Here is a 23,178-nt window from a genome sequence, read left to right as displayed (position 1 = left end):
CCTGCTGCTGGGTTATTGCCCTCCTACGGCCTCCTCCACGTCTCCTGATGTACTGGCCTGTCTCCTGGTAGCGCCTCCATGCTCTGGACACTACGCTGACAGACACAGCAAACCTTCTTGCCACAGCTCGCATTGATGTGCCATCCTGGATGAGCTGCACTACCTGAGCCACTTGTGTGGGTTGTAGACTCCGTCTCATGCTACCACTAGAGCGAAAGCACCGCCAGCTTTCAAAATTGACCAAAACATCAGCCAGAAAGCATAGGAGCTGAGAAGTGGTCTGTGGTCACCACCTGCAGAACAACTCCTTTATTGGGGGTGTCTTGCTAATTGCCTATAATTTCCACCTGTTGTCTATTCCATTTGCACAACAGCATGTGACATTGATTGTCAATCAGTGTTGCTTCCTAAGTGGACAGTTTGATTTCACAGAAGTGTGATTGACTTGGAGCTACATTGTGTTGTTTAAGTGTTCCCTTTATTTTTTTGAGCAGCTCAAAACTTGCAGATGGCATGGTGGCCCCCTCATTAATTATAAGGCCACAGTAAAATTATAATTAATGAGGGGACCATCTGCAAGTTTTGGGCCCCCTGCCCACTGAATAAATTGCAACAGCACACATGATGTGCAGATGATTGCTCCCTCTGTAATAATTATATACTAGTATATATATATTTGCAAGTGAATATATATTTTTATATATATATATATGTGTGTGTGTATATATATATATATATATATATGATAAAATAATATTCATGATGCTGTAGCCTGTACAATTTCCTTTCCAACAGATATACAGTGAATTATGTAGTCTATAATTTATAGTGCAGATTTCACTGGATATCTGTTGGAAAGGAAATTGTACAGCATCATGAATATCTGTATTATATATATATATAAAATATTCACTTGTATATACTTCACAACAGTACCCATGTTGGTGGGGTTGTTCCATCATCCCCCGGTCGGTCGTCATGTTCATCCAAATTGCAGGTAGTTGGCATGCAAGTCCAACTGTGAACTGGTACTGTAGGTGCCTTCTGTGTGTTCACAAGCCAAGGGTGTTATAAGAGGAGGGGACTGAGGTTGGATGAAACCTAGTGCTGTGCTGCAGTAGATCTAAGCATACCCATGCATGATGCTCAGCCCACCATGATGCAGCCATGCCATAGCCATGCCCTCAGTCCAGATGTGGATTTTGGGAGGTATAGATATGTTGCTGATGTAGTCATGGATGTATGGTTTATGAATAATAGTACATTTGGAGGCATAATGGTAATTTCAAAAACACTTATTTAACGTTTTTCCCTTTAAGGATGATGTAAATCTCAATAATTAGTCTAACTCTTAATAAAATAGGTAACTGCACATCAACACCACTCTATTTTAATGTTAGACATATTTTATAGTACATCTCCCCTTGTAGTCTGGTAATTTATCAACCACACTTTAACAATAGAATAAACCAAAGTAAAATTACCACTTGATCACGAAGCACTAAATGAAAGATTTTATACAGTAGGAGCATTTGATGGTTGTCCTTTAGTATAGTGGTATAATGAAATCATCCAAATGGGTTCTGTGAAGAAGCTCAAAATACAAAAATAATATTTCCATAGCATAACTTCGTAATACAGAGGTGCTGCAAAGAAGAATTGGCGAAACAGCCCAAGATAGGTGTGCTAAGCTTGTGGCATCATATTAAAAATGACGTGAGGCTGTAATTGCTGCCAAAGGTGCATCAACAAAGTATTGAGCAAAGGCTGTGAATACTTATGTACATGAGATTTCTTAGTTTTTTATTTATATTAAATTTGCAAAAATAAAGAAACATTTTTTTCACATTGTCGTTATGGGGTATTGTGTGTAGATTTAGAGGGAAAAATGTCTGTATGTCTCACTCTTTAATTTCTTACTTTCTCTCTTTTCATTTCTTTGGACTGCAGCATTTTAATTTGCCTTTCGCTTTCTGTGCATAGCCACCAGCAGCAGCCTTTCCAAATAGGTCCATTGTTACGTCAAGTCCATTCCTAGTCCAGTGTGTTGGTTTCCTCAATTGCCGTGTGCTGTGCTTAAGAAAGTCCGCTCTCCAGCCTACATCGGGAACACTGCCTTGGTAAGTGAGGTCGTCACATGTGTGTCTGTATGTCTCACTCTTTTTCTTGCTTACTCACACACTCTCTCTCTCTCTCTCTCTCTCTCTCTCTCTTCATTTCTTTGGACTGCAGCATTTTAATTTGCCTTTCACTTTCTGTGCATAGCCACCAGCAGCAGCCTTTCCAAAAGGGTCCATTGTTATGTCAAGTCCATTCTTAGTCCAGTGTGTTGATTTCCTCAGTTGCCGTGGGCTGTGCTTAAGAAAGTCCGCTCTCCAGCCTACATCGGGAACACTGCCTTGGTATGTGAGGTCGTCTCATGTGTGTCTGTATGTCTCACACTTTCTTTCTTTTTTTCTCTCTTTCTTTCTTTCTCTCTCTCTTTCTCTCTTTCTCTCTCTCTCTCTTTCTCTCTTTCTCTCTCTCTCTCTCTCTCTCTCTCTCTTTCTCTCTTTCTCTCTCTCTTTTCATTTCTTTGGACTGCAGCATTTTAATTTGCCTTTCGCTTTCTGTGCATAGCCACCAGCAGCAGCCTTTCCAAAAGGGTCCATTGTTACGTCAAGTCCATTCCTAGTCCAGTGTGTTGGTTTCCTCAATTGCTGTGTGCTGTGCTTAAGAAAGTCCGCTCTCCAGCCTACATCGGGAACACTGCCTTGGTAAGTGAGGTCATCTCATGTGTGTCTGTATGTCTAACTCTCTTTTTCTCTCTCTCTCTCTCTCTCTCTCTCTCTCCTTTTCGTCTGTCCAACTCATGACATTAATGTTTTGTAATTTGTTTTGTTTTTTTAGTATAACCCATTCTTTGTCCATTGTGTTGCTGTGCTGATATTAAGGAAATTCGCTCTACCTCCCTCATCTGGAATACTGCCTCAGTAAGTGAGGAGGTCTCACATCTGTCTGCCGTCCTATCATATCTGTGTCTCTCTCTCTCTCTCTCTCTCTCTCTCTCTCTCTATTTCTGAATGCATGTTTTCCTTTTCAGGTTTGGTTATACTGGTGGCAGACAATCCAATCAAATAAACGGGCATTGGTAGTAAGGCATTGCTACCCCATAACTCAGAATAAGATGGCTGATAAAAAGAAACCATCAGGCGCATTTTTTTTTTTAAACATTACATTTTTATTGAAGAGTTTTCACACAGAAATGGGGAACAGAAAAAAGAGATAAGGGAAACATAGGGGTAGTCCAGAATGGTTATCATAAGCAAAGTACACGCAACACACAGTTGGATGAATAAACAATTGGTTACATTGGGCGTTCAGAAACCGGAAGTAGAGAAAGCACAGAGAAGAGACATAATAAAAATAAATAAATACATAAAAAATATCTGATATCACAACATTCTTGAAGAGGTCAGTCTAGGTGGGGCAAAGCACAGACAGATCGATTGGAGAACTATAAACGGTTAGCCTACCTTCTCTTCCCCTATAGTCAGACCAGCTTAACCATTTCAAGTGGATAGAGTTAGCTGAGGAAGAATATTTAGCCTCCGCTGTTTCGAAAATGAAATGTTTATGAATCTTATTTTGTATAATCGCTAAGGAAGGAATATTCTCAGATTTCCACAATTGTGCTATAGCAGCTTTAGTGGCTATTAAGATATGCCCCAAGACGTAGCGATCACCTGCAGAGAGGTGGTCTACGTACAAATGAAATAACGCTAAAGCTGGGTCCAGGGGGATGATGAACCCTAGAACCATGCTAGCCATATTGAAAACTTCTCTCCAAAGTGGTTGGATACGAAGGCAGGCCCAAAAAATATGAAAGATATCCCCCATAGAGCCGCTTTTCCTCCAACATAATTTAGATTGTGAAGGCCAGATTCTATGTTGTCTTTCGGGGGTGAAGTAGGCCCTCTGTATAAGCTTGTAGAACATTTCGGAGTGGTTAACACATTTGGAGACTATAAAACAAGATCTAAATATACTGTCCCAATCTGCATCAATAAAGGATCTATTCAAATCACTTTCCCATAAACTCTGAGCTTTTAATTTAGTCTGTGCGCTGTTTGACAATTGAAAATTATACCACCACGTAATCCCATATTTATGCGAGGACGTCTCCAATCGGCTTTTAACGTAAGCCGGAGGAGAAGGTTTGTGGAGATGTGAGGGAGTGAATGAGTGTAACCAGCTTCTCACCTGCAAGTATTTGAAAAAGTCTTGAGTCCGAATCCCAAATCTTTCTTGTAATTGAGAAAAGGACATCAAGACGTCTCCCAAAAATAAATCGCCCACAGTGGAGAGCCCCTTCTGAATCCAATCCTCTAGGGAAATATTAGGAATCAATGACATAAGAGCGATTAACGACAGACAGGGGAACGGTAATTTAATCTTTTCCGAAGAGGATACTAACTTATGCCATGAATCAAGGGTCGTTTTAATAGACTTGCAGGATCCGGACCTACTTCGAGCAGCAGACGGTGGCAACCAAAACAAATCGGAGAGAGTAACAGGGTTCACATAAGAAGCTTCCAGAATAACCCATGGTTTCAGGCTCGAGGTGTCAAACCAGTCTCTAGACTGACTTAACAGACATGCAGCATGGTACTTTTCTATATCTGGGAAAGCTACCCCACCGGATTGTTTGGGCATAATAAGAATTTTTTTAGCAGTTTTTGGTCTAGAGCCTCCCCACACATATCTAATCAGGACCTGATTAAATTTATTATAGAAGAGTTTGGGAAGGGGTCTTGGTATGGCGCGAAACAGGTACATTAATTTCGGCAATAAGACCATCTTGGCAGCAGCAATCCTACCCAGCCATGACACCTCCTGTAGCATCCACTCCCCAGTCAGCTCCGTAAACGCTTTTAATAACGGGGCATAATTGCACTCAATTAAATTATCTTCTCTGGTTAAGTTAATCCCTAGATATCTCAAGGAACAGGACTTCCAGGCATATTTGTACGAAACCTTCAACCGAGAGACCACAGTCGGAGATACATAGAGTGGGAGGGCTTCAGTTTTATTAGTATTTAATTTATAAAAGAAACATCCGAATAGTCTTGAAGGACGTCATGGAGAACTGGCAAGGAAGACTCAGGATCAGAAAGACATAATAAAATATTGTCTGCAAACAAGCTAATTTTGTGAGAGATGCCCCCAATAACAGGGCCACTAATCAAATCCCGGGATCTAATGCAAGCAGCCAAGGGTTCTATCGCCAATGCGAACGGGCAGCCCTGACGAGTGCCATTGGAGATATTGAAGGGTGAAGAAAGACATCCGTTAACAAAGACCCGCGCACAGGGCGTGGAATAAAGAGCCAGGATAGAGTCTAAGATCCTTCCAGAGAAGCCAAATTTGTCCAGAGTTAATCTCATAAATTCCCAGTTCAACCTATCGAACGCCTTTTCGGCATCTAGAGACAAAACTAGGAGGTGTTCTTTTCTACAGGCAGAATGCTCAATAACATTAATCACCCTACGCGTATTATCCGGGGCCTGTCTGTTTAATACGAAGCCCACCTGATCAGGGATGATAAGAGAAGGGAGAAGTGGACTGATACGGTTGGCAACTAATTTGGCATACATTTTTAGATCCGTATTTAATAGAGCAATTGGTCTAAAATTTTGAACTGAGGTAGGGTTTTTTCCTGGCTTGAGGATGGTGATGATTTGAGCTTCCAGCATCTCTTTGGGAAAGTGCCAAACTTCTGAGGCTTCATTAAACACTGACAAGAGCACCGGGGCCAAACTCACCCTAAAGGATTTATAGAAACCAGAAGGATAACCATCAGGTCCCGGGGCCTTATCCGCTGGAAGGGAAGCAATAGCCTTTTCGACTTCGTCTAAAGTCCAAGGCTCACTAAGGGAGCTACAAGTTTCCGGTGATAGCGAAGGGAGAGTAAAATCGCTCAGAAAATTTTGAATATCAATGCCTGTAGGTTGAAAAGTGGAAGTTGTATAGTTTAGAGTAATAAGATGCAAAGACATTTGCAATCTCGTCAGGGTCGTAGACTCTCTTACCTCTATCCGAGTGGACAATATGAATTTTTTCTTTAGCTTTCTTACCCCTCAGCTTCCTCGCTAGTAGTCTACCAGCCCGGTTACCATAAACATAGAATTTTTGGTTCAGTCTATGTAGGTTGCGTTGGACTTCCGCTAAATAGAAAACATTTACCACCTCTCTGGCTTCCTTCATTGAATTAAGAAGGGCTTTATCGTGTGGATGTGCCTTGTGAGAACTCTCCAGGGAAGCGACTGTGAGCTCAGCTTGTTCAAATTTTTTACGATATGCCCTTTTAAGTTTAGCCACTGTTTGAATCGCTGTCCCTCGAGTTACTGCTTTGAGGGCGCACCAGTATGTGAAAATAGAGGTCTCCCGAGGAGAGTTCTCAGAAAGGTAATAGTCCATGGTGGTTTGGATAGCCTGTGCGGTCTCCGGCTGAAGAAGACTTAGTTTACCTAAACGCCAGGGGGCCGGGGTAACCTTTCTACTAGTAATGTCCCATTCGATGAATAATGGGGAGTGATCCGACCAAGACATGGGGAGAATGGAAATTTTACGGATGGACTGTAGAGTCCACTTATCTGCTAAAGCTAGGTCTATTCTAGAATAAGAGGCATGTACTGGGGAATAAAATGTGTAATCTCTGTCCATTGGGTGCTTAACGCGCCATAGGTCTAAAAGATCATATTCCGCCAATAACTGGCTAAAGCCCTTTGCATTCCTATGGAGCTGACTGGAGAGTGAGGGCCGCTTGCCAGAATTGTCAACCAAAGGGTCCAGGGTCAAGTTAAAGTCCCCCAATAAGAGTATAGCACCCTTGGCCAATTGTTGCACCTTATTGCAGAGTTTCCTGCAAAATGCTAGTTGCTTAGTGTTAGGAGCATAGCAAGAAACTATTGTCACCTCTTTATTTTCGAGAGTACCAACCAGAATTAGAATTCTCCCCTCGGGGTCGCAGTATTGCGATGTGAGGGAAAACGCGCAATGCTGAGATACCAAGATTGCAATAAATGGTGGCAAACTGCTCTAATCAAGCTGGTAACAATCCTCAGGTGCTGCGGGAGGGGGTTACTCTAGACAAGAAAAACAAAAGGGATTTTTTCCACGCACTCTGCTGGCTGTTAGTAAGAAGAACTATGGCCCTCATTCCGAGTTGTTCGCTCGCAAGGCGATTTTAGCAGTATTGCACACGCTAAGCCGCCGCCTACTGGGAGTGAATCTTAGCTTCTTAAAATTGCGAACGAAAGATTCGCAATATTGCGATTACACATCTCGTAGCAGTTTCAGAGTAGCTTCAGACTTACTCGGCATCTGCGATCAGTTCAGTGCTTATTGTTCCTGGTTTGACGTCACAAACACACCCAGCGTTCGCCCAGACACTCCTCCGTTTCTCCAGCCACTCCCGCGTTTTTTCCGGAAACGGTAGCGTTTTTTCCCACACGCCCATAAAACGGCCTGTTTCCGCCCAGTAACACCCATTTCCTGTCAATCACACTACGATCGCCTGAGCGAAGAAAAAGCGGTGAGTAAAAATCCAAACTTCATAGCAAATTTACTTGGCGCAGTCGCAGTGCGGACATTGCGCATGCGCACTAAGCGGAAAAACGCTGCGATGCGAAGAAATTTTCCGAGCGAACGACTCGGAATGACCTCCCATATACTATGTAATAATAGAAAATGTAGAGCTCTTCGTTACATATGTTTTGCAAAAGATATGATAAGCCTCCAGGCCACTTCACGGCTGCTCTATTACTGGAGGTCCCAAACTAAGCATAAGTCCAGGGCTTTGACCCCACAAAGTCAGCTCAGGCCCGACCACCCTAGGGCAGCACACCATTGAAATACTAAAGTGTTAATATGTGTTAAGAAAGAAGCAGAAGCTATGGGTTAGAAAGTGCTACAGAAATAAGGGTGTTAATAAAATACTCAAAAGAGTAATATTAGTGAAAAAATAGGAGTGTTACATAAGTGCTAAATAAATAATATGGCGTGCTGCCCCAAGGTAGCCCAGTCACACCAGACCTGAGGGGTACCACTCCCCAAACTCACACACAGCATAATAATAATAATAATAATAATCATCATCACTATGGGTCATACAATTGCTTAATGTACGGCCACATGATAATGGCACATACAAAACATATCCAGATTGAGAGCTAGCTTACCTGGAGGCTCCCCTGTATCCTCCAAATGGCACCACAGGACCCAGCATGCCCTCCTAATGCTGGCTCCATCTATGCCTCACTGAACTGCAATAAATGGTGGCAAACTGCTCTAATCAAGCTGGTAACAATCCTCAGGTGCTGCGGGAGGGGATTACTCTAGACAAGAAAAACAAAAGGGATTTTTCCCACGCACTCTGCTGGCTGTTAGTAAGAAGAACTATATACTATGTAATAATAGAAAATGTAGAGCTCTTCGTTACTTATGTTTTGGAAAAGATATGATAAGCCTCCAGGCCACTTCACGGCTGCTCTATTACTGGAGGTCCCTAACTAAGCATAAGTCCAGGGCTTGGACCCCACAAAGTCGGCTCAGGCCCGACCACCCTAGGGCAGCACACCATTGAAATACTAAAGTGTTAATATGTGTTAAGAAAGAAACAGAAGCTATGGGTTAGAAAGTGCTACAGAAATAAGGGTGTTAATAAAATACTCAAAAGAGTAATATTAGTGAAAAAATAAGAGTGTTACATAAGTGCTAAATAAATAATATGGCGTGCTGCCCCAAGGTAGCCCAGTCACACCAGACCTGAGGGGTACCACTCCCCAAACTCACACACAGCATAATAATAATAATAATAATCATCATCACTATGGGTCATACAATTGCTTAATGTAAGGCCACATGATAATGGCACATACAAAACATATCCAGATTGAGAGCTAGCTTACCTGGAGGCACCCCTGTATCCTCCAAATGGCACCACAGGACCCAGCATGCCCTCCTAATGCTGGCTCCATCTATGCCTCACTGAACTGCATTAAATGGTGGCAAACTGCTCTAATCAAGCTGGTAACAATCCTCAGGTGCTGCGGGAGGGGGTTACACTCTAGACAAGAAAAACAAAAGGGATTTTTCCCACGCACTCTGCTGGCTGTTAGTAAGAAGAACTATATACTATGTAATAATAGAAAATCTTTCTTAACACATATTAACACTTTAGTATTTCAATGGTGTGCTGCCCTAGGGTGGTCTGGCCTGAGCCGACTTTGTGGGGTCCAAGCCCTGGACTTATGCTTAGTTAGGGACCTCCAGTAATAGAGCAGCCGTGAAGTGGCCTGGAGGCTTATCATATCTTTTGCAAAACATATGTAACGAAGAGCTCTACATTTTCTATTATTACATAGTATATAGTTCTTCTTACTAACAGCCAGCAGAGTGCGTGGGAAAAATCCCTTTTGTTTTTCTTGTCTAAAGATACCAAGATTGCCACCCCCGCCTTCTTCGCTGGTCCGTTGGCCAAATAGCAATGGGGAAATCTCCCATTAGTAAACCGTGGAGGGGCAGATTTAATAAAATGAGTCTCTTGGATGGCTGTGATTTGGGCTTTAAGTTTATGGAAATAATTAAGTGCCAACCTCCTCTTATGTGGGGAATTAAGACCCTTTGCATTTATAGAGACAATGTTAACCATACTGTAAAGATATCGAGGATTGCATAGCTATCATCAACCAACTGGCATGTAGAAAGTGTGTTGTAGCAATTTCTGGACAGTAGGAGAGGAAAAGGGAAAGAAAGGATTGAGAAAAGAAGAATAACGGGAAAAGGAAACATAACATTAACCTCTCGCGGGGGCACAGTTGGACGCCTAACCATGGCGACTCAGAGTTAAGTTGTGGGGGGTAGTGGTCAATCTACCCGCGCCCGAACCAAAATTAAACAAGGTACAGTTCCTCGGCCCTCTATCTCTGGTCCCCCGTACCGCCAGCTGCCGGGACTAAAAGAAACTCAGGTAGAATTCCCAGCGAACAAAGAAATGTGGACGGCAGTCGGGGCAGCAGAGGCAGACAACAAACAGTTAACTAGAGGTGTTGAGGCAACACCCGCAAACAAATAACATTCAGTTATCACATAAACACCCGCATCAAACAACTGCCAAGGAACTGGTGCAACATAGGAAACATGACATGACAAACTGTGTAGAAAACATGGAATCAATGCAAACGTAGTAAAGCAAACGATACTCAAAGATCTGCAGCCGACGAGGCCCAGTCCCGCTGAAGGCCCCGTTCGGGGGAGGTGTGTGTAGAAGAGCTTGCAGAGAACCATGATGCTAGGATCTTTTTACCTTCCTCGATGTTCATTATGACAACAGTAGAACCTTCTCTGGAAATAAGCAACTTAGTAGGAAATCCCCATCTGTATAGAATGTTCTCTTTCCGCAACACTGATGTGATGGGGTAAAGAAAGCGCCTTTTCGCTAGAGTAGCAGGGGACAGGTCTCCGAATAACTGAAGTGAGCCCAGAGCTTCCGAGGCAGTATCCGAGGGTCTAGCAGCTTTCAAGATCGCCTCCTTCACGTGAAAATAGTGCAACCTCATAAGGACATCTCGGGGGACTCCATCAGGAGAGTTCCTGGCTTTAGGGAGCCTATGGATGCGGTCGAGTAGAAAGTCCACTGAGCGGTACGTAGGGAGGAATTTGCTAAAGAGGTCAACTGCAAAATCGTTCAAAGCGCTATTAGTGACAGCCTCCAGGACACCTCGCAGCTAATTATTGTTACATCTCGATCTGTCCTCTAAATCAGAGAGTTTGTCCCTGAGCGCCGTGACCTCATTTTGAAGCAGTTCATGAGAAGAGATCAGGTCGTTGTGCGAAGACACCACTTCACCCATTTTTGTTTCTAAGTGGTCAGTGCGGCCAGCAATCTCGTCAATAGATCTCTGACATTCCTTCATAGTCGCTCTAAATTCTGCCGCAACTTCATCCTTAAATTGCGTTAGGAGATGCTTCATAGTGCCCACCGTAAGCGAGTCACTGTCTTCGATGGAACTGGTGGGTTTGGTAACAGAGGTAGGGGCGGACGCATCCCAGAGTGGCGAGGGCATAGGGACAGCATGCTTAGGGGCGCCACTCCGTGTATCTTTTGTTTTAGCGGCTTGAGGCGAAGGTTTAAAGAACGCCACCAGGGAAACCGTTTTAGTGGCCTTATATTTCTTGGGAGGCATAATAAAGCTGAACGGCAAAAGTAGAGGGACTGGAGGTAAGAGGCGTTTGTAATATCAATCAAGGAAGGATCCACATAAAGGTTGAGTTGTCATATCATGCCATAGGAGCAGTCGGGTGGAGGTAGAATTATCTCAGAACAGTCACATCATAATATCGTGGTCATTCACCCGTGGGGACATTGCAGCCGAATGTCTCGGGAGGTGCTGGGATATCTGCGGTCCTATGAAGTCTGCAGTACAATATGTATTATATATCGAGCACACTGTGTGAGAAATGCATGCAATTATGCCCAGTGGCCACAAGATGGGGCAGTTGTAGTAGAAGAAAATACTGCTGAGAAAAAGTCCATTGCTCCACAAATAAAGAAAAGCACAAATCCCTCAACAGAGGCCCCAGGGTGAGATCAAAGTGGGAGCAGTGCCAGGGAGCCACCAGTCCCGGTGTAGCCCTAATCCAGAGTCCCCCACAACACACAGGCACACAACTACCTCAGAGCAGCTCCTTCGGTGCAATCCAAAATGGCCACCGCGCCCCCCTGGGCGTCTGTTCCACAGCTGTCCCCGCTGCCAGGCGCCTCCCCGACCTGCTGCCCCAGGGGGTGTCCACCCTGGGGGTCTGGGGAAGGCTACTGATGGCTCCTGTGACTCTGGGAAGGTCTGCGCCGCTTCCCGGCGCCGCGACCCCGCTATGGAGCTCAAAACGCGGGCACCGGGAGTACGCGAGGCCCCGGCTTCTGGAGGTCCGTAGGCCGCAACCTGCGGGAGCAGTGAGAACTGCTCCCCGGCTCTGCGGCGGTCACTGCTGGGCACAGGAGGTCTACAGGTGGGGAAGGGGAGCCCCCGGAGAGGGTATACAGCTGCTAAATATACAATATGATGGGATTAATTAAGCTGGAGAGAGGAGTGAAGCAGAAACACGTCTGCTCTCTTCTCCAGCCAGGCCACGCCCCCCATCAGGCGCATTTTATCGCAAACGGAAAATTGAGATGAAAAATGAGGCTGCCAAGCAAGCTACTTTACTGAAAAAATTCTTCATGTGTACTGCTGAAAAATCCAACACTGATCAAATATCAACTACAAATGAGAGTAACAATGATGTTGATCTAACTAATGTTCAAGCTTCATCTAGCATAAATGGAAAAGGAGAATTCCCAAAACAGCACTGACTTAAGTGCCGAAGAATCTAACTCTCACCTGGAGGAAAATAGAGAAAGTATGGTAAGTAAAACATTTATCTGAAAAAGATCATATTTGTTGTACAACATATTTCTTCAGATGAAACTAGTGAGACTTTATTTAGAAGTAATGCCTGCGTCTGCAAAATTACTATTTCCTAACTATAAACAGTATATTTGTATGACTTTCATTACCACTTTTTTTTTTTTTTTTTTATAGGAAGCCACTGTCCCAGTATTGTCTTCAATGGATTATGCTGATCCTTCAAATTGGCCAAATAAAATAACTGATCAAATACGAATAATGTTGTTCGAAAAAGAGCCAGTGCAATTAGAAAACTTCAATTTCAAAGTTTCTGAAAATGGAAGGAGGTTAAATCCAAGCATGTACAAACGACATTTAATCAATGGAGATGTAGTTCATAGAGACTGGCTTATTTATAGTTTCTGAAAAAATTCAGTTTTCTGCTTCTGTTGCAAACTTTTCAATTCAGGGGTAAGTGTAAGTCTTCACTTGTATCTAGTGAAGGTTACGGTGATTGGAGCAATATCTGTAAGATATTATCACAACATGAGGCAACGCCGTATCACATTGGAACTTACCATTCATGGGTAGAACTAACACAGCGTTTAAAACTAAACAAGACAATTTACTCTGAAAACAAACGGCTAATGTGGGCTGAAACAGAGCATTGGAGAGAAGTTTTGAAACGTCTACTTTATATAGTAGAATATTTGAGTATGCAGTGTTTGCCTTTTAGAGGAACTACAGATACTCTGCACAAGCACAATAATGGAAATTTCCTAAAACTTGTAGAATGTATTTCAAAATTTGATAGCGTAATGTCTGAACATCTGCGAAGGATTGCCAATAGAGATAATTACGCCATTGTTCATTATCTAGGAAAGACCATACAAAATGAGTTTATACAGCTTTTGGCATCTGAGATAAAAAAACAAATTTTGATGGAAATTAATGAAGCCACTTATTATTCCATCATTTTAGACTGTACTCCTGATATTTCTCACATAGAGCAAATGACAGTAGTAGTTCGCTACGTAAATATCAAAGATGGAAAAGATATATCAATCCAAGAAAAATTCATTGAATTCTTACCTGTTAATGTCACATCGGGTTTAGCTTTAGCAGAAACCATCATTGAAGAGCTCTAGCATTTAAAAATTCCTTTAAAAAACATGAGAGGTCAAGGATACGACAATGGCTCCAACATGAAGGGTAAAAATGTTGGTGTCCGTTAGAACCTACTGAATTTATAATTTGATATGCCGCACGTCCTCTACGACAGCCACGCTATTTGGGTCCCGTGGGAAAGAGCCGGGCTCCTTTCCCTTATTATATATTATAGGGATAGAGCACCTCACTTTGCACAACTGTATGAATCTAGGCTAGACGGAGTTGCTTTGGCTTGCTCTGTTTATGGTTTCTGCTGTCTTTTTGGTTGTTTGGTTTTGTTTTTTGTTTTTTTTCTGGTTCACAGGTGTTTTGTAGGCTTTACTAGGCCTTATAGTTGGGGGGGGGGGGGGTTATTGTAATATTTCGGGGAGAAAACAAGAAATGTTCGTATGTGTTTCAATTTTGATTGCAGTTTTCAGAGAATCTGGTATATGCGGATTGACAATATACAGACCTGCGAATACCAGCTGTATCACGCATTTACACATGTAGTTTGAGAAGGATATGTGCATGAATATATTGTATAATAATAACTGAGGATCCCAGTATACACTGAAATGTCTGTAACGATTTCATCCGTGTTGAATAAAAATACTGTATAAAAAAAAATGTTGGTGTCCAAAGAAGAATTCTAAATCTGAACCCCAGGGCATTTTATGTAGCCTGTAACTGCCACTCTCTTAACTTGGTCTTGAATAATGCAGCTTTATCCTGTACTGAAGCAGTCTCCTTTTTCAGTGTTATACAGAACATTTACAATTTTTCTCAGCTTCCACACATAGATGAGACATTCTGAAGAACAACATAAATGGCCTTACTTTGAAACCTTTAAGTGGAACTCGCTGGGAAAGTAGAATTGATGCTGTTAAAGCCATCCGATTCCAAACTAGTGAAATATACGATGCTCTACTAGAAGCCTCTGAAGACATAAAAGTGGACCCTTTTGGAAAGGCTGCTGCTGGTGGCTATGCACAGAAAATAAAAGACTTTAAGTTCCTATGTTGTTTAGTCTTATGGCACGATATTCTGTTTAAAATAAATGTTGTTAGTAAAATGATGCAGTTCAAAGAAATTAACCTGCAAGCAACAATTGAAATGATCAGTAGCATTAAAAAGTTCTTTGAAGAATATCGCAAGACTGGTTTTGAAACTGTATTAATAACTGCTAAAGAGCTTGCAGAAACCCTTGAAACAAACACCGATTTTCAAGAAGAGAGACAAGTTCGCTCACGGAGTGAAGCATCACTTTGATTATGAATCCACAGACGAGCCAGTTATTAGCCCTAGAGATTCCTTCAAAGTAAACTTTTTTATGATCGTGTTGGACACGGCAATCAGTTCATTAAGTGAACGTTTTCAACAACTACAAGAGCACAGTGAAATATTCAGTTTCCTTTATGATATCTCCAACTTACCCGACAAGGGGAATGATTATTTGGAGAAGTGATTTCCACAAATCATTAACAGATGGTCAACACTCTGATGTAGATGGACATGAATTAAAACAGGAATTAATAGTCTTGTCCAACTTAACACATGATAAAGACATTTTTAACCCTGTCGAAGTACTGAATTACATATCTAAAAATAGCCTTCGAAAGACCTTTCCAAATGTGACTGTGGCTCTTCGTATACTTCTAACACTGCCGATGACTGTTGCATCAGGAGAACGTTCTTTTTCAAAATTGAAACTTATTAAAACTTATTTGCGATCCACTATATCCCAAGAGCGTCTGGATGGCTTGGCTCTACTGGCAATTGAGGGAACTGTCCTGGACGATTGCAACATAAACAGTGTTCTGGATGATTTTGCAAAAATTAAAGCTCGTAAAATACGATTTTGAAAGTAAATATAGTGAGATGACTTGTGTAATTTCAAGTTGTATGGTTTTTTTGTTGTTTTTTTAAATTCATGTCTGCATTTTGTAATTCAGATACATTGCATTATGGAACAGCACAGCGTGCATATCAAATGGACTTCACAGTACTTTGGAAAGGCCAAGCTTCTCAACATGATTGAATGCTGTCCTGCAGTCTATCCTGAAAGGCTAGGCACATACCCTGTATTTCAGAAGATTTCCGAAGATTTTGATGCAGTGTTCGAAATTCCTCCACACATCCAATAGTAGGTGTCACAACTGAGGGCCTGAGCTGACGGGAGGCAGCCTCAGTTGTAGGGGCTGAGATGTACTGGAACCTGGGAGGTTGTATCAGACCCCTGGACATGTAAGTAACATGAAGAAGAACCGCCCGAAGGCGTGACCACGACAACTTGAATAAAAGTCAATGATGTTTATTTATGACAAACTCCATGCATCACAGTAGCAGTAAAAGAAACATAAAATCAGCAGAGAAATAATACAGTTCCTGGGTACTACAGGGTGGCAGGGGCCACAGAGCTCTGGTAGTATGAGACAGTTCTTATTATCTGCGAGCTGGAAAATCCTTACCAGGCCTGACTGTAGCAATGAAGAAAGCCCAGGATCGTACCAGCTGGTGTTCCAGGGAAAGCTGGACTGCTGTAAATAAAATAGCTGCTGTGAGTTCTGGTTGGAACCAGACAGATGTTGGCACGGAGTGGATACTGGCTGGAACCAGTTAAATAATAAATGAAGCTTGAGAGCGATGCAATATGAATGAAATGTAGAGTTTGAGAGCGGAGAAATAATAATACCGGTGGAGAGTGGTAAACTGTAGAAAGGACACCGGCCCTTTAAGAGAAGCTGTACTCTGCTGGAAGCTGGGCTGGAAGCAGGTAATGTTGTAGCTGGAAACAGATGAATCCAAAATGGATCGGAGAGTCAGGCTACACCGCAGGTGGAATGCTGGTGCGGGTCTCTATGGTGGAAGTCTTGAGACAGGAGCTGGAACCTGGAAGACAATCACAGGAGAGAGACAAACAGGAACTAGGTTTGACAACCAAAGCACTGACGCCTTCCTTGCTCAGGCACAGTGTATTTATACCTGCAGCAAGGAAGGGATTGGCTAGGCAATTATGCAGATTATCAATACTGAGAACAGATTGGTGGAAATGATCAGCTGACAGAATCCAAGATGGCTGCGCCCATGCAGACACTTGGAGGGAAGTTTGGTTTGTAATCCATGTGGTAATGAAAACAGTAATGGCGGCGCCGGCCACCGGAGACAGGAGGCGCCAAGCTGACAGGTGCACATCCAACCACGCGGACACAGCGGAGGCCGCGGCTGACGTAATCGCCACTCAGACACTCTGCATGCAGAAGCTCAGGGACGGCGGCGGAGGCCGCGGGAGACGCCATGCCAGGTGTCATATGGCGTTTACTGTGACCGCGTCTCAGAGTGACAGGAGAGGATACAGGAATGTAAACATCAGGATAACAGATGGGATCCGGTCCTGGAGCGCTGAGCCAGCCTTAGGAGGCATCTGATGGGTAAGAAATGGCGTCCAGATACCCGGATCGTGACAGCACCCCCCCATTTAGGAGTGGCCCCAGGACACTCTTTTGGCTTTTGAGGAAACTTGGAATGGAATCTCCGGACCAAGGCAGGAGCATGGACATCAGAAGCATTGGTCCATGAACGTTCCTCAGGGCCATAACCCTTCCAGTCAATAAGATATTGTAGTTGACCGTAACGGTGACGTGAGTCCAGGATCTTGGCTACTTCATACTCAACGCCTCGTTGAGTTTGGACTTTCGGAGTTGGAGGAAGTGAGGAATGAAACCGATTCAAGATCAGCGGTTTCAACAGGGAAACATGGAATGTCCTGGGTATTTTTAAGAAGGGAGGCAACTGAAGTCTGTAAGCAACAGGATTGATGACTTGTTCAATCTTGAAAGGACCGATATAGCGAGGTGCAAACTTCATACTGGGAACTCTTAACCTCAAATTCTTCGTGGATAACCATACCCGATCACCCACCTTGAGAGCAGGAACTGCTCGACGCTTCTTATCCGCAAACTTCTTGTACCTGAACGAAGCCTTGAGCAGAGCTGATCGTACGCTCTTCCAGATATTGGCAAACTGATGCAAGGTGATATCCACTGCGGGAACAGAAGTTGCTGGAAGCGGTTGGAACTCAGGGACTTTAGGGTGGAATCCAAAGTTAGTGAAGAATGGTGTTGAAGCAGATGAAGAATGATACTGGTTGTTATGACAGAACTCGGCCCAGGGAAGTAATTGAACCCAGTCATCTTGAGAGGAGGACACATAGATGCGGAGGAAGGCCTCCAAGTCCTGATTCACCCTCTCGGTTTGACCATTGGTCTGAGGATGGTAAGCCGTGGAAAACTTTAGCTTGACTTGGAGGACTTGACATAAACTTCGCCAGAATTTGGCTGTGAATTGAACTCCTCGATCTGAGATAATTTCTTCAGGAAGACCGTGGAGTCGGAAGATCTCTTGTATGAATACTTGAGCCAACTTGAAAGCTGACGGAAGACCGGTGAGAGGAATGAAGTGTGCCATCTTGGTGAACCGGTCAACTACCACCCAGATGGTATTGAACTTGTTGCACATGGGTAAATCTGTAATAAAATCCATCGACAAATGGGTCCAAGGTCGACGGGGAACAGATAGTGGAACCAGTTGCCCCGCAGGCGACTGGCGGGATACCTTATGTTGAGCACACTTTGGGCAAGATGCAATAAACTCCAAGACGTCCTTTTTCAGAGTTGGCCACCAATAGGACCTAGAGATAAACTCCAGGGTTTTTTGGATACCTGTATGTCCGGCAAAACGGGAAGCATGGGCCCAATGCATGAGCTTCTTCCTTAGCATCGGTTTCACAAAACTTTTCCCTGATGGGGGCGTAGAGTCCATCCCTACCGTGGAGAATGCCAACGGATTTATAATAGGATGCTTGTCTGAAGACTCTGACTCATTTTCTTGCTCCCATGAGCGGGAAAGGGCATCGGCCTTGCGATTCTGAGAGCCCGGACAGAACTGGAGTTTAAAGTCGAACCTGGAAAAGAAAAGTGCCCATCTGGCCTGACGAGGGTTGAGACATTGTGCGCCTTTCAGATATAAAAGGTTCTTGTGGTCTGTAAGTATGGTGATTGAATGAGAAGCTCCCTCCAACAGATACCTCCACTCTTCTAGAGCGAGCTTGATGGCTAGCAACTCCTGGTCGCCAATGGCATAGTTGCGCTCAGCTGGGGAGAACTTCCGGGAGAAGAAACTGCAAGGGTGTAAATGGCCATCTTTAGCCCTCTGAGATAACACCGCTCCTACTCCAACGGAGGAGGCATCCACCTCTAAGATGAAAGGAGAGTCGATGTCAGGCTGTTTCAGAACAGGCGCAGAGATGAACCTTTGTTTTAAAAGATGAAATGCTTGCATGGCTTCTTCAGACCACTTGGACGGGTTAGCACCCTTCTTAGTGAAAGCAGTAATAGGCGCCACAATGGTGGAAAAGTCTCGTATAAACTTTCGGTAATAGTTGGCGAACCCTAAGAACCTCTGGACCCCTTTGAGGGTTAAGGGTACCGGCCAATTTTGGATTGCTTGTAGTTTCTCAGGATCCATCTCTAGTCCGGAACCGGACACAATGTACCCTAGAAACGGAATGGACTTGACTTCAAAGACGCATTTCTCTAATTTACAATAGAGATGATTGACACGGAGACGGGACAGAACCTCTTTAACCCAAAAACGATGTTACTCTAAATCGTTGGCAAAAATGAGGATATCGTCTAGATAGACCACGACATGACGGTATAGAATGTCTCTGAAGATCTCATTGACAAAATGCTGGAAAACAGCTGGAGCATTGCTCAATCCGAAGGGCATGACGAGGTACTCATAATGTCCGTCGCGGGTGTTAAAGGCGGTCTTCCACTCGTCACCCTCATGGATCCGGATGAGATTATATGCACCTCTCAAGTCCAGCTTTGTAAAGATGGTAGCTCCGCTAACTCTGTCAAAGAGCTCAGTAATCAGGGGTAAAGGATAACGGTTCTTGATGGTAATGTCGTTCAAACCTCTGTAGTCGATGCACGGCCGCAGACCACCATCTTTCTTTTTTACAAAAAAGAAGCCTGCGCCGGCTGGGGAAGAAGAAGGTCGAATGAACCCCTTTGCTAGGTTCTCTTTAATGTATTCCTCCATAGAATGCGTCTCAGGTAGAGACAACGGATAAGTTCGGCCTCGAGGTGGAACCTTCCCTGGAACGAGATCAATCGGGCAGTCCCATTCTCTATGAGGAGGAAGGATATCAGCAGAAGCTTTACTGAACACATCCGTGAAATCTTGATATGGAGGAGGTGGAACATCAGACGACCTGGGGGAGGAAGAACAGACAGGCAATACTTTAAACAAACATGTCTCAGCACAGGAGGAACCCCATGCCAGGATTTGCGTAGTCGTCCAATCAATTGTAGGATTGTGAAGACAGAGCCATGGAAGGCCCAGGACCACAGGATGTGTGGCTCTAGGAATCACTAAAAAAGAAATTAGTTCGGAATGAAGAACTCCCACTCTCAGACGAACTGGTAGAGTCCTTAAAGAAATAACTGCATCAAAAATTTTGCTGCCATCCACGGCAGTTAAAGAAATGGACGAAGGAAGTCTCTCGGTGGGTAGGGACCACCGTTTAACATAGGCTTCGGTAATAAAGTTCCCAGCTGCTCCGGAATCAAGGAGGGCAATGACGTTCCGATAACATTGAGCAACTTGAAGCGAGACTGGGAGATTACAATCTTGAGGAGATGGAGAGGAGATCATTACTCGTAGCCGGCCCTCTCCTTGGCGAGCTAGGATTTGGAGTTTCCCGGACGTTTGGGACAGGCATTAATGGTGTGAGACGGAGCTGCACAATAAAGACAGAGAGACTCGGAGAGACGTCTTCGGCGCTCAGCAGGAGTTAAACGGGAACGGCCAATTTGCATGGGCTCATCTTTAGTTGGTGACAGTTGGCGAGGAGGAGGAGCAGAAGATTTTGGAGCAGATGATCTTCCACGCTCAGTTGCTCTCTCTCTGAAACGTAAATCAACTTTCGTGCAGAGTGAGATTAGCTCATCTAACTTAGAGGGTAAGTCTCTGGTAACTAACTCATCTTTAATACGCTCAGATAAGCCATGCCAGAATGCAGCATACAGGGCCTCGTCGTTCCATGCCAGTTCGGATGCCAGGATCTGGAACTGTATCAGATATTGTCCTACAGTACGTGACCCCTGGCGTAAACGGAGAATCTCGGATGAAGCTGAGGTTACCCGGCCTGGCTCGTCGAAGATGCGCCTGAATGTTGACACGAAGGCAGTGTAGGAAGATAGCAGGGTGTCGGACCTCTCCCATAACGGTGATGCCCAATCAAGGGCTGAGCCACTGAGAAGAGAAATAATGTAGGCAATTTTTGTACGGTCACTGGGAAAATTGCCAGGTTGTAGCTCAAACTGAATCTCACACTGGTTGAGAAATCCCCTGCAGAATCTTGGAGATCCGTCAAATTTTGCTGGCGTTGGAAGATGAAGACGTGGAGCAGAAATGGGTAAGGTGGGTGGGGTTATAGCTGGAGTCACTGTGGTTGACGCACCAGACGCGCCTGATCCACGGAGAGTTGTCTGAATCCCATCCAGCCGAGTAGAGAGATCCTGGAGACAGCGGATGATGTGTGTCACAACTGAGGGCCTGAGCTGACGGGAGGCAGCCTCAGTTGTAGGGGCTGAGATGTACCGGAACCTGGGAGGTTGTATCAGACCCCTGGACATGTAAGTAACATGAAGAAGAACCGCCCGAAGGCGTGACCACGACAACTTGAATAAAAGTCAATGATGTTTATTTATGACAAACTCCATGCATCACAGTAGCAGTAAAAGAAACATAAAATCAGCAGAGGAATAATACAGTTCCTGGGTACTACAGGGGCCACAGAGCTCTGGTAGTATGAGACAGTTCTTATTATCTGCGAGTTGGAAAGTCCTTACCAGGCCTGACTGTAGCAATGAAGAAAGCCCAGGATCGTATCAGCTGGTGTTCCAGGGAAAGCTGGACTGCTGTAAATAAAATAGCTGCTGTGGGTTCTGGTTGGAACCAGACAGATGTTGGCACGGAGTGGATACTGGCTGGAACCAGTTAAATAATAAATGAAGCTTGAGAGCGATGCAATATGAATGAAATGTAGAGTTTGAGAGCGGAGAAATAATAATACCGGTGGAGAGTGGTAAACTGTAGAAAGGACACCGGCCCTTTAAGAGAAGCTGTACTCTGCTGGAAGCTGGGCTGGAAGCAGGTAATGTTGTAGCTGGAAACAGATGAATCCACAATGGATCGGAGAGTCAGGCTACACCGCAGGTGGAATGCTGGTGCGGGTCTCTATGGTGGAAGTCTTGAGACAGGAGCTGGAACCTGGAAGACAATCACAGGAGAGAGACAAACAGGAACTAGGTTTGACAACCAAAGCACTGACGCCTTCCTTGCTCAGGCACAGTGTATTTATACCTGCAGCAAGGAAGGGATTGGCTAGGCAATTATGCAGATTATCAATACTGAGAACAGATTGGTGGAAATGATCAGCTGACAAAATCCAAGATGGCTGCGCCCATGCAGACACTTGGAGGGAAGTTTGGTTTGTAATCCATGTGGTAATGAAAACAGTAATGGCGGCGCCGGCCACCGGAGACAGGAGGCGCCAAGCTGACAGGTGCACATCCAACCACGCGGACACAGCGGAGGCCGCGGCTGACGTAATCGCCACTCAGACACTCTGCATGCAGAAGCTCAGGGACGGCGGCGGAGGCCGCGGGAGACGCCATGCCAGGTGTAATATGGCGTTTACTGTGACCGCGTCTCAGAGTGACAGGAGAGGATACAGGAATGTAAACATCAGGATAACAGATGGGATCCGGTCCTGGAGCGCTGAGCCAGCCTTAGGAGGCATCTGATGGGTAAGAAATGGCGTCCAGATACCCGGATCGTGACAGCACCCCCCCATTTAGGAGTGGCCCCAGGACACTCTTTTGGCTTTTGAGGAAACTTGGAATGGAATCTCCGGACCAAGGCAGGAGCATGGACATCAGAAGCATTGGTCCATGAACGTTCCTCAGGGCCATAACCCTTCCAGTCAATAAGATATTGCAGTTGACCGTAACGGTGACGTGAGTCCAGGATCTTGGCTACTTCATACTCAACGCCTCGTTGAGTTTGGACTTTCGGAGTTGGAGGAAGTGAGGAATGAAACCGATTCAAGATCAGCGGTTTCAACAGGGAAACATGGAATGTCCTGGGTATTTTTAAGAAGGGAGGCAACTGAAGTCTGTAAGCAACAGGATTGATGACTTGTTCAATCTTGAAAGGACCGATATAGCGAGGTGCAAACTTCATACTGGGAACTCTTAACCTCAAATTCTTCGTGGATAACCATACCCGATCACCCACCTTGAGAGCAGGAACTGCTCGACGCTTCTTATCCGCAAACTTCTTGTACCTGAACGATGCCTTGAGCAGAGCTGATCGTACGCTCTTCCAGATATTGGCAAACTGATGCAAGGTGATATCCACTGCGGGAACAGAAGTTGCTGGAAGCGGTTGGAACTCAGGGACTTTAGGGTGGAATCCAAAGTTAGTGAAGAATGGTGTTGAAGCAGATGAAGAATGATACTGGTTG

The 23,178-nt window shown here is 44.4% G+C and overlaps 1 long non-coding RNA gene and 1 pseudogene across 1 annotated transcript; both read left to right on the top strand.

Annotated features, from left to right (window-relative positions):
• Positions 1-1,987: 1,987 nt before the first annotated feature.
• On the top strand, positions 1,988-13,930 carry LOC134957040 (uncharacterized). The gene is made up of 5 exons (XR_010186404.1): positions 1,988-2,120; positions 2,266-2,402; positions 2,620-2,756; positions 2,890-2,972; positions 12,624-13,930. It is a non-coding gene; the product is annotated as an uncharacterized LOC134957040 (long non-coding RNA).
• A 721-nt stretch (positions 13,931-14,651) lies between these two features.
• On the top strand, positions 14,652-15,442 carry LOC134958821 (zinc finger MYM-type protein 1-like; annotated as a pseudogene).
• The last annotated feature ends 7,736 nt before the right edge of the window (positions 15,443-23,178 follow it).

Source organism: Pseudophryne corroboree, chromosome 9, assembly GCF_028390025.1.
Source record: "Pseudophryne corroboree isolate aPseCor3 chromosome 9, aPseCor3.hap2, whole genome shotgun sequence".
Lineage (NCBI taxonomy): Eukaryota > Metazoa > Chordata > Amphibia > Anura > Myobatrachidae > Pseudophryne > Pseudophryne corroboree.
The sequence above is the reverse complement of the archived record's forward strand: the minus strand, read 5'-3'. Positions and strand labels throughout refer to the sequence as shown.